Source organism: Miscanthus floridulus, chromosome 15 (genome assembly GCF_019320115.1).
Source record: "Miscanthus floridulus cultivar M001 chromosome 15, ASM1932011v1, whole genome shotgun sequence".
Taxonomy (NCBI): Eukaryota; Viridiplantae; Streptophyta; class Magnoliopsida; order Poales; family Poaceae; genus Miscanthus; species Miscanthus floridulus.
The window spans coordinates 55,207,083-55,215,664 of NC_089594.1; positions in this window are offsets into that span (position 1 = coordinate 55,207,083).

Here is an 8,582-nt window from a genome sequence, read left to right on the forward strand (position 1 = left end):
CATCTCACGGCTGCTTGTTGCCAATGAGCAAGGCTTTATCCACTAGTTGCTAAAAAGTAGCAAAGGTATGAGATAACAATTGGTACTGGAGGCCATCATTCAAACCTTCCATAAATAGTTCCTGCCTCTTGTCAGTCATCCTCCACTTCAGTTGGTGTGTACCATGACAATTGTATGAACTTGTTATGATACTCTGCAACAGACATGCTCCCCTGCTTGAGAGCCAAGAATTCCTTCTTCTTGAGTTTCATCAACCCAGCAGGCACATGATGAGAGCGGAAGGCACTACGATACTCTTGCCAAGTGATGGGTTTAGCTTCATTATGGCCAAAACAGAAAGAGTCCCACTAGTCAAGTGCAGCCCCTTGCAGCTGTCCAGAAGCATACAAAACCTTCTCTTTGTCACCACACTGTGCTAATCTCAAGTTGCCTCTCAATTGCACGCAACCAGTCATCAGCTTGGAGTGGGTCAGTGGAATGTTTGAAAATATGTCGATGTCCCTTCAGAAACTCTCCCCTCTTGTTCCTCACTTGAGGGGGTGCATTCCCATTCCCATTATTCTGCATGCTCTGAGCCATTTGTTGAAGCAATTGAGTTTGCATCATCATCAGTTGCTCCATAGTGATAGGGGGTGGCGGCGGCAAGTCCTCGCCTCCTTGGTTGTTCATCCTGGTGTTCACCATCTGTAGATACATCATATAAGTCTCATATGTCCAAAATATATATCCTTTAAGAGATAATGGCCTAATGAGGGTAGGTATCACAAGATCAAAGACAAGGGATATATATAGGGTATACAAGAAGATAATTGTTCTGAACTTTCCGGCGAGTTGGACAAACAGCAGTGCAGTAAAATGAGCATAACTCACTCTCTATTTATCATCTGAATGCAAATTTTACCTTTCTGGAAAGCTTATGAAATTCTCTAGAACTTTCATTTAGAACAAATTTTCGGATTGTAAGCGTTTAATCAGGCAAAAACAGATGACAAACAGTACTGCTACAAATTTTATGACAGCACAGAAACATCAACTTATAACAGCTGTCTCTCACAATTGGTAATAGGTATTGATGTGATTCTAGAGCCAAAAGAAAGATGTAGAAGTCTACTTATCTCCATAAAATTTTCATGACCATTGAACATCTAGAACATGAGATATGAATTGATAAAGGTGGACTGCTCAGAATGATACAGATTGGACAGCAAGATAAAAAGAAACCCAACTATTTATTCATATTTTCCTTAAGCCTTAATCTTAAACTAAATGACTGTGGACATGCCCACAAATCATCACAATCATGACAAAAATCTAAATCAAACATTATCCATCATGACAAAAATCCAACCACTCAAGTGACGATTGTTCAACCATTAAAAAGAAAAGAAACTAAACACACTCTCGCACATCTATGCACGTTTATTATATATTTTTGGGAAATCCTCCTATGGGTCGATGTTGGTGCTGGTGTTGGGGTCTCCAAAGCCTCCTCTTTTCCTTGGGGGCAATTCAATAGGAATATCTGGCGCTTCCACATTAGGACCTCCTTGCTGCTGCTTTAACGTAGCATTCTCAAGGGCAAGCTGCAGGTATGCCTTCCCCATGACATCTAGCTCATCCAAGGCTTGATCCAAGTCGGTGTTGGTCTGGGTCAAGCTCATCAGGGTAGGTCTAAGCCTATGGTTCTCCTCCTCAAGTGGTGCAGTGATGTTGTAGGTGGACTGGCCACTCCGACGGCGGGGAAGATAACGATCTTGCTTCCATTTGATGTCGTTGAAGTGGCGGTCGCGATTGACCACCAATGCCTATCGAGCAGTGTCCCGGATGGTGGCTGCATGTTGTGAGCCATGCTGTGATAGCATGGTGGATGTAGCGCACCCGACTCCCTTCATGGATGTACACCTCTGTCTCCCAGAAGCCGGTGTAGTCGGGGTGGGTACAATGCTCCAGTCCTGGTACTACATGGTGCACCTGGTGTGGTAGCGATGTACAAGGGAGAGAAGCTTTGGGTGGTAGTAGGCATCGCCCTGCAAATCATAGTGGATCTCCGCGGTCCACCACTTAGCCAATAGTGTGGCATGGTAGTCATCACCATCACCATCTCCACCATCTCCATCACCATCACCACCATCATCTCCACTATCACCACCATCTCCATCACCACCATCATTACCCCCATCATCAAAATCAGAGTTGTTAGAATCATCACCATCATCAAGGTCACCAGCTCCACCCTGACCCCCTGTTCATCTCCCTCCATGGACTCCTCCTTAGATTCTTCTATCTCTTTAGGCTCCTCATACATGGCCCCCTCTTCGGGCTCCTCATCCATAGGTTCATCCTCCATTATGTCCTCCAAAGGTTCTCCATGGGCACCTCCACAGGTGGTTCCTCCTGGGGCTCCTCCACCATGTTCCTCAATGCCTCCACTAGGTGTGGGGGAACATGCTTGCCAAGCGTGAACCTCGTCCTCCTTGTTGGCATCACAATGGTACGTTTGCGGGCTGTCAGCTTGGTGCGGGCCATCTATAAGATTGAAAAGGTTGAGTATTAGAATAAGATAATTTTTGCAACAGATAATAGACAGAATATAAGCAAAAAATTTTTATAGTAAATTAAAGGTAGAAAAATAAAGATAATGTGATCCTAAAAACATCCATTTCTAACTAGGTTGATCGTCCCATAGTCAGTTATAGCTTTGATACCAATTTGTTGCACCCAATTTTGCATAACAAAATGAAGTGCTCATATATGTGCGTCCAGGATGTCCAAACACACATATAATCTCAAATTGCAATAATATCAAAGTAAAGTACTTTATTACATCGCATAATCTCATCACATAATTGTCACAAGTCTTGCTTGTCGGCAATAATATTACATAGAGTAGATAATTAAGCCTAATATGCCACAGGGACTCCAACTAGGGGGACATCTTTCTAGTAGTCCTGGACATCTTCTGGAAACTCTTCATATGTATTATTTATTTACCCATCTGGGATTTTCAATGAATGTAAAACAAGTGTAAGGTCACCATGCTTAGCAAGTATATCAAAGGGATCTATGAGGCTCAAAGGCTAGACACGGTTTGACTGCGGTTAGCAATTTTAGTTGGTCAAATTTTAGCATCTTGAATCACTACTTTAGTGAATAAACCCAACCCAATTGGTAGTAATGAATAATCAAGATTATATCAATTCCCCAACCATCCATAGTAACCACTAATCATGAAGGATCTAGACCGCTTGTATCCGTGAGCACGGTTGTTATAATAGGTTAAATATTTCTGTAGAAATTGTACAACTTTACCCACCGAGCCGTGATTCCCAATGTCGGGGTTTGCAAAGCCCACATAGCCTCTACCTAGGAAGTGTGGCAGGGTTTCACTACATAACCCTTCGCTAGTCGCACTAACAGGTCATAACTGCTAAGGTTTCAGCCATCTAGCCATATGTGACCCTCCTCTAGGAGTGGTACTCATGGTCACTGGCACGGTACACACCCAAGCATATAAAGAAACATACCAACTAGTGCCCCCTCTTGCCCTTATAGAAAGCTACTGATGAGCTAGTACAATCTAGTTAACATGTTAAAGTCAGAGCCATATGACACTCGGGGTTGTACAAAACCTCCTGGGTGGCCGCTTTAGGATTAAGTCCTTATGGAGAGGCACTAGAGCACTCAACCCAGTACTCTAGCCCCCAAATTATTGCTAAAAAGATCCATTTTAACATATTGCATAATACATTTAGTCATGTTTAACAATTATTTAATGTTGAGCGCTGCAACTTCTATCCAAAATGCATCTCAAACCATTGGTATCAAGGATATGTGGTACAATAGTAATCTAGGTAAAGTCCTTAAAGGTAATTCAAATTTAGACACATGCATATATATGAATTGTAGAGTTCATAGGTACAAGAGGCCTTTGCTACACTTGCCTTCCTCAAAGTTCTCCTAGTACTGCTCGTCTCCCAACTGGTCCTCAGTAACCTCGAACTGATCACCATCTAAACATATTCCATTTCACCAATCAAGCATCCAATCCAATCATCACATCCATACAAATTGACTTCTATTAGAACAGTACACCAAACAGTACAAACATAGATTGAAAAGCTTATAGAACTAATCTACGTACTGCTATGAACACATGAGCGAAAGAATCACTCTAATCAGACTTAAAATGCAAAAGTTATGCATGAAATAAGTTTCAATGGCATTTCTATAAATAAACTGAACTCAAATTTGAATTTAAACTAATAAAATCTTAATTTAAATGAATTATGGATAGCGCGCACTATTTTCTAAAACTATAGGGGATAAAGCGAATAAAAATAGGGTTAAAAAGAAACTATTTTGAATAGAAATGGAGCGCGTGTTGATTTCTGGAAAGTGGAAGGGGTTTTCTAAAAACAGGCGTGACCGGTCGGCTATTGACCGAGTCCCTGCTGACCGGGCACCACAGTGGCATGGGATTGGTGCGGTGCACCACATGCACATGGACTGGTGCGGGTGAGGGTGTGGACCGAGCCCTCGGCTCTTGCGGTGGACCAGTTACGTAACCCGAAGAGGTATCTAATCTCGGCCATCTATTAAATAACGGACGATTCTGGTGCATCTGGGAAGCACGGGCCGACGGGGAATAAGCTGCCGTGGCCAACGCCATGGTCGGCGGTGAGCCGAGCTTGGCGGCGGACACCGCAACGATGATACCGGCCACGTCACTCCAAAATGAGGGCACCAAAATGTGGCACATGGTCACACGAACTCAATACAACACAAAGCAAGGCAGAAATTCTCATTGGGACGATGGCTCTGCGGTGGTGCCATGGCTGGCAGGCACTAGAACTTACTGATATGGCACTCTAGAGTACCAAACTCTAAATAGGATGGGTGGGGAGCATGAGGAGTATACCACGAACTGGATGACGGGGTTCTTGATGTTCGAGAGGGCTCCAATGAGACTGGCGGCGTGCGGCGGCAAGCTGAGGAAAAGAAGGCCGCCGGTGAGTGTAATCTCGTGCAATCTGAGGCCAAAACGAGGAGTGGAGGGAACCTAGGGTTCTGGTTGAGTACGGCGGAGCTCCTAGGCACGACTACGAGGACCAACAAGCACCGGAGCCGACGAATTGGAGGGGCAAGGGTGCGAGCTCGAGCGGTGAATGGGAAAGGAGGAGAGGAAGGGCTCGGCTTGGGGTTTTATAGGTGAGTGGGGCATGGTAGAAAGGGAAACAGGCATGGCATCAATCATCCCGACATCACCGCTGGTTTGAACTCCTGCTCTTGATGGCTCGTTGGCTCGGCGGGTGAAGCCGCCATTGATGGTAGGCGCACCATCACCGGCCGGCGAGGAAGGAAGGAGGAGGCGGGTGATTGATGTGCAGGTCCCGATCACTAGAGAAAAAGGAGGGAGAGAGGGCAGTGGGAGTGGGTTGTGCGGCTGGGCTGATTGAGTGCTTGGGAGAAAGGCCAGCGGCCTCGGCTTGGGCCTGCTGCGTGTGACAGGAGGAGGGAAGGAGGTGGGTGCGGGACTGGGCCACCAATGGCCCAAGGCAAAAACCGGATGTGGGGAAAGAAAAAAAAGCCTAATCCGGTTCTAGAGTTGGGCTAGGTAGGAGAAATAGAAAGTTTTTTTAAAAGAAAATCCTTTTATGTTTTAGAGCTTTGAAAATTGATCAAATTCAAATGAAATTTGAATTCAACCTCAAACAACCTAGCCCTACACTTAACCAAAAATAGTATGCTTCGGCATGAATGCAACAAATATGTTTTTAAACCTTATAGTTAATTTTAATTAACCAAAATTTATTATTTGACCTAGGTTAAAATGCATAGAAAATCAAATAAATGCTCAAATTTAATTACTAATTTGCAAATGCAATTTTAGGGCGTTACAATCCCTTAGAGAGTAGAAAGTCCCTCAACCTCTCATACAATGCTCTTGGTGCTTGCTTCAAACCATACAATGCCTTTCTTAGCTTGTAGACATGGTTGGGTTTCTTCTCATCTTCGAAACCAGGTGCTTGCTCAACATAAACCAACTCATTTATGTACCCATTCAAGAAGGCACTCTTCACATCTATTTGGTACAACTTGATGTTATGGGCACAAGCATAGGCTAACAAGATACTAATTGCTTCCAATCTTGCAACTAGGGGCATATGTTTCTCCAAAGTCAAGACCTTCAACATGTGTGTAACCTTGAGCCACTAATCTTGCTTTGTTCCTTACAACTATCCCATCTTGATCTTGCTTGTTCCAAAATACCCACTTGGTTCCAATCGTATTATGATCCTTAGGCCTCTCTACTAACTCCCATACTTGATTTCTTGTAAAGTTGTTTAGCTCTTCATGCATAGCATTGACCCAATCAACATCCTTCAAATCTTCATCTATCTTCTTTGGTTCAATTGATGATACAAATGAGAAATGCTCACAAAATGAAGCCAATCTTGATCTTGTTTGTACACCTTATGAAATATCTCCAGTTATAGAATCCAAAGAATGATTGTCAGGGACCCACCATGTTAATTTACCTAAATTGAGTGTCATCCACTTGACCAGCTCAATTCAAGCAAACCAACATCGGTGACTCCCCTAGAGATGCAACACATCTCCACTACCAGGACCCCTATTGAGTATCATACCATGATAGCCTCCACAAATGAAGATCACATCTCATCATCGTAGTACATAAATAAGCGGAAGACATATATTACAAGTCTTGATGAATATTATGATTTAATTATACAACATTGGACTAAAAGTAGTGTGAACCCAATGACCATCTTACCAAATACACATACACTAAGATATACACTCTTTCTAGTAATGGGTAGTCGCCTTGCCCATGGGCGTCACTACCATAGCTTGGACGGCTCTAGCCATTCACCCACTTTGCCACCAACAATGGGGTGAGATGGCCGCGAATGTCCTTTACCTGCAAAACAACTTAACGGCAGCACCGTGAGTACATTACTGTACTTGCAGGACATAATTCCAACATAAATATTTGGTGGATGCAAAGGGGATTAATAGACATTTGTATATTCGCATAAAAGCACATAAAGTTCAGTAAAAGAAATGATGTGTAATAATGAGTAACATAATTAAGTGATCAATATCGTAATGCGTCCCACAAACCAGTCTCATCTCCAGCACTACAATGGGTATAGAAGAAAGAACAACCGGTTCTGTCCCAAAGGACTTCAGGCTTTCAAGACTTTCTGCAGAGGGTACAACTGTACCCACATGGAGAACAGGATGAACCACCATACCCATGCCCGAGTAAGAGTTGCCATCACGTCTCCAACCTTTCCCTAATCTGGCCAAAATGTTCATGGAAGGTTTGACTGGTTCTTGGGTCAGGCTTCCACCATCTTCCTAGTTCCACAGGTCAGGCTTCCACCATCTTCCCAGCACCACCCTCTTGCCAGTTCAGCGGACAAACCTGGTCACAATCAGTTACTCGGCTTACCACCCCCATTTGTGATATGTGGTCTGTACGGGTGGTTACTCGGATTCACTATCCCAATGCGCGGTCCTTAACTACTCCACGAGCTACATCACTTGAGATCCTCACACTCACAGCGACCTACCCCTCGCACGAGCGAAATTACCAAAGTGGTATCTGAGTTTATAACCTTAATTGAAGTGAATCCTATCTAGATTAGGAAAGTAAGTCAAGTTGCATCCCCATTGAATTTAGTAGTCAATTATCCAAGTGTAGCATCCTACACGTGCGAGGATGAGTTCCCTTCTCACGCTCGACTTCTACCGTAGCTAAACAACTAAGCAATAAGCAATTAAGCATTCCCATTCCCGTTGTTTATATTAGAGGCTTCTAGTAGATTAATGAGTGACTCTAAGTGTATCATGAACAAGTTTTATAACCAAAGCTACATGTAATGCATAACTCATAATGAACTCGATAAGCATTCAAAATAGGGTGAATTATAACTCATCGGACACTCCGCCAAACTTGTTGGACCCTCCGGTGAATTATAATATGTTCTGATTAAGTGCAGACAGACAACATCAGTAGTTGACGGACCCTCCACCAGATGCAGCGAACCCTCCTGTCAACTGACTGACAGTGCACAACATAGCAACTCAAAATCCAAACTTACACCTGAGGTGCTTGCATGTGTCTGATATTATGCTATCGTGTCCCTAAAGTGCTTAGGAATAAATTTAACCAAGGGCTTGTGCTCATTGTGCAAAAAGGTAACATATCTCTAGTGTTGAATAAACATGTGAGACACAAAGTATATGCTTATGTAAATAAATACAATGAGATGATGCACCCAAACACATTTCATAAGAAGCACATGCTTAAAAGAAGCTAACAAAACAAGTTTCATGATTTTTGGAGTTCAAATGCATCTTCTATGAATTTTACAAGTTTGGGTTGTGCTGCTGTGAAACAGCGGATGGTCCACGAATTTGGGCGGACAATCTACCAGTGAAAACCTGTGCGCATGGGGCGTTTTGCTAGGACGAACACTAGCACCGACGGACAGTCCACGAAAACATCGGACCATCCGGTAAAACGACGAACAGCTTGGGTGTAAAAACGT